Here is a 4442-nt window from a genome sequence, read left to right as displayed (position 1 = left end):
TAGTGCTGCATGTTTTAGGTAACATTTTAATGATGCACGTTTTTAAAAATCTCCATTATTAAAATTATGCACGTAAGGATAATTCATGAGTTTTTTTGGTTGATTAAATGACATTATATCCAAATTTATTTAAGGATATTTCATTAAGGTAACTGAAAAAGACAAACAATAAAATAGGAATTTTAAATTCATTTAAGCATATTTCATTAATGTAACTGAAAAGACAAGTAATAAATTATGCAGTTTTATTCGTTTTATGCAGTTTTATTCGTTTTAGGATATTTCATAAATGCAACTGAAAAAAACAAGCAAAAAAAATAGGGAGTTTAATTAATGAAGTAAGAACATTTTCAAATGAGTACTTCTCTTTTAATAATATAGATTTATTGCATTTATTATTTTAATTATATAGGGGTAAGGAAATAGAATAATTAAAAAATGCATTAAATCGACACTTTTTTATAACAAAAAGTTCTATCCCTGGACATCTATCTGAGTTGTTTTAAACCCATCTAACTATAATCCAATTTTTCTGAAAAAAACTATAATCCAATATTTTTGGGTTTCATAATTTTAATATAATAGTTAGACTTTTATGAATATTATTATAGTTTAATGTGCCATCAAGTATGATAATATATATGTAAGAGAGATACTACAAAGATCTCTTCTCAACTATAGTATATACACATTCTTCTTTTTTAGGAAATGTTAGTTATTATCTAACTTAGTCTCCAAAACTAAACTCTGTATATAAACATCTATTGTACATTACGTTTAATGTATCAAAATACATTTCCTATATGGTATCAAGAGCAAACCGATAACCCTAAATTTTTTTTTTCAGCCGCCATTCCCATCTTTTTCTTCTTCGTCTCTCCCTTCTCTCGAGCTTTTCCTTCACACACCTATGGCTACTAACGCTGAAATCGTTGATACAACAAAAGCCCTTTTCAACCTTAACATGGTTAATGTTACCAAATTAACATCAACCAACTTCATGACATGGGGCCTTCAGATCCAGGCTCTACCCGATGGCTATGATCTGGCTGGTTACCTTGACGGCACGACCATAGCTCCTCCCCAAACCGTCACTCTCGATGATCAACCAGTTGTCAATCCTGACTACTCCAAATGGCGCCGTCAAGATCGCTTGATATATAGCGGTCTCATCGGCACTCTGTCTCCATCCATTCAGTCACTCGTCACCAACACCAAGACCTCCCACGAGGTCTGGAAATCCCTCAGTGCAACCTATGCTACTCCAACCCGCGGCCACATTCAACAACTTCGTCTGCAACTGAAGCATTACACCAAAGGCGACAAGAGCATTGATGATTACGTGAGAGAACTCACCAGCCGCTTTGGCCAACTTGCTCTCCTTAGAAAACCATTGGACCATGAAGACAAGATAGAGTACATCGTTGATGGGCTCCCGGAGGACTACAAAACTGTTGTTGATCATATAGAAGGGCGCGACACTACTCCCTCCATTGTGGAAATCCATGAGAAGCTTATCAACAGAGAGGCAAATCTCTTGGCAGTCACCACGCACACCTCTGCTTCCGTATCGATGACAGCTAATATGGCTACCTCCCGGCCTAAGCAACAACAACATCGTGGCAACAACTGGAACAACAATTACAAGCCAAACCAGTACAACCCGCAGAAACAAGAGATCAAAACCACAAAAGGATATCAAGGCCGGTGCCAAATCTGCAGTATCTTTGGTCACAGTGCAAGGAGATGCCCTCAGATGCAGCAACAACAAGTCAACCTCACGGGCTCACCGTTTCGTCCGTGGCAACCTAGAGTTAATGTAGTTGTCGCTGCTCGACACCCGTCAACTGCTTGGCTTATGGACTCCGGTGTTACACACCACCTGACTAGTGATCTGCACAACATGTCTCTGCAACAGCCATACCTTGGTGATGACACAGTGATGATAGGCGATGGCTCAGGCCTACCAATCACACACACTGGTTCAATATCTCTTCCTTATACTGCACGAAACTTATTTCTGAATAATGTTCTATGCGTGCCAAACATTAAAAAGAACCTTATATCCGTTTATCGCTTATGTAATGCTAACAAAATATTTGTTGAATTTTTCCCTGCTCACTTTCAGGTGAAGGATCTCAGCTCGGGGGTCCCGTTAATCCAAGGAAAGACCAAGGATGAGCTCTATGAGTGGCCAATCAACCCATCTACCCTTCAATCCTTTTTTGCTTCATCTACCCCTAAAATAAGTTTGTCTGACTGGCATTTTCGTCTAGGACACCCGTCTGCTTCTATTCTCAAAAATGTTGTTTCTCATTTTTCTTTACCCTACAAACAGTCTGTAACCCAAAACACTTTGTGCTCAGATTGTGCTATCAATAAATCTCATAAATTACCCTTTCATCAAACTTCCATTACCTCTAGTCGCCCACTTCAATATATTTTTACTGATCTCTGGAGTTCTCCAGTTGTCTCCAAAGACAATTATAAGTACTACCTTGTGTTAGTAGACCACTACAGCCGATATACTTGGCTCTACCCATTAAAACTTAAGTAGCAAGTCAAGGAGACATTTCAAGCTTTCAAAGCACTCGTCGAGAACTTCTTCTCTACAAAAATCGGCACATTATACTCAGACAATGGAGGAGAATTCATAGCTCTCCGCAAACTCTTATCCGAAGCAGGCGTCTCTCATCTCACTTCCCCACCTCACACTCCGGAGCACAACGGAATCTCAGAAAGAAAGCACATACATGTGGTCGAAACATGACTAACACTGCTCACTCATGCTTCCATGCCCAAGTCTTACTAGTCCTATGCTTTCAGCACAACAACCTACCTCATAAACCGCCTACCAACTCCTGTTCTTCAGATGGATTCACCATTCCACAAATTGTTTGGTACTCAGCCAAACTATGCCAAAACTCGCGTCTACAGTTGTCTTTGCTTCCCTTGGTTGCGGACCTATACACACCACAAACTAGAAGATCGCTCTATGCCTTGCGTCTTCATTGGCTACTCTCCCACTCATAGCGCCTATCTATGCCTTCAGCCCCACACCGGTCGAATCTACGTTTCAAGACATGTACGTTTTGACGAAGCAACCTTCCCTTTCAAAACAAACCTCAAACCTACCCTGACCTCGACTACACCCACCGAAACACCTCCTCCTCCTTATCCCCTCGCTACAATATAACCTATACCTCTTCAGCCCCAACCACCACCCAATCCCACTCAACCTGCTCTACTCGTTAAGCAAACGGGCACTCCGAGCTTGGACCCTCACCCGTCAGTTCAGGCACAATCTTCAACACCTACTTTAAGCATTACTAACAGTGACAATGGTGGTGCAGTGTTAACTTCAGGTGCAGCATTATCATCTCCTGCCACGAATCAGAACATCGCATCTTCTCCAATCGTAGCGGGTTCCTCTGCTGAATCTCCCGAACCGGCTCTCTCCACTACGATGTCTTCCTCTGCCTCTCAACCCCCGCCATCACCAACACCACCACCTCCAGCATTGAGGAATAACCGCCCAATGGTGACTCGACGGAAGAAACTGATCACAAAACCAAGTAAAAAGTACAACTACTCTGCCGCTCTAGTGTCTGCTATCCCAGCTGAACCAAACACCATCCCTCAAGCTCTCAAGGACAAAATATGGAGAGATTCAATGTCGACGGATATAGATGCTTTCGTGCGCAACGGCACCTTCACTCTGGTCCCACGCAAACTGGGTTTCAATGTTGTTGGCTGTCGCTGGCTCTACAAAAATAAGTTCAACTCCAATGGTGCTCTTCATTGTCCAAAGTCAAGACTGGTCGCTAAGGGATACAAGCAAGAGTTTGGCAGGGACTATGTTGAGACATTTAGCCCCGTTGTCAAGTGAACAACACTCATATTGGTTCTAGATGTTGCGATCAGTAACTCTTGGCCTGTAAAACAACTAGACGTCAACAATGCTTTTCTTCAGGGAACACTGACGGATGAGGTATATATGGAACATCCGCCTGGGTTCATCGACACAGACAGACCGTACTATGAGTGTAGACTGCATAAGGCTCTCTACGGGCTAAAAAAAGCTCCCTGAGCTTGGTACATGGAGCTTCGCACCTTCCTCCTTAGTCTGGGTTTCACGAACTCTCTAGCGGACACATCGCTCTTTGTTCTACACTACGGAGGCCACCATATCTATCTACTGGTTTATGTCGATGACATTCTGATAACCGGCAACACCACCACTGGTATTCAACGCGTTTTAACCCTCCTTGCGAAAAGATTTTCAGTAAAAGATGCAGAGGACTTGAACTACTTCCTCGGAATCGAAGCTCATCGTACACCGAGCGGTCTCCATCTATGCCAACAAAAATACATACTGGACTTGCTCCATAAGTATGACATGATGAACACAAAGCCAATAACCACGCGGATGGCTTCATCTC

This window comes from Brassica oleracea, chromosome C4, assembly GCF_000695525.1.
Source record: "Brassica oleracea var. oleracea cultivar TO1000 chromosome C4, BOL, whole genome shotgun sequence".
NCBI lineage: Eukaryota > Viridiplantae > Streptophyta > Magnoliopsida > Brassicales > Brassicaceae > Brassica > Brassica oleracea.
The sequence above is the reverse complement of the archived record's forward strand: the minus strand, read 5'-3'. Positions refer to the sequence as shown.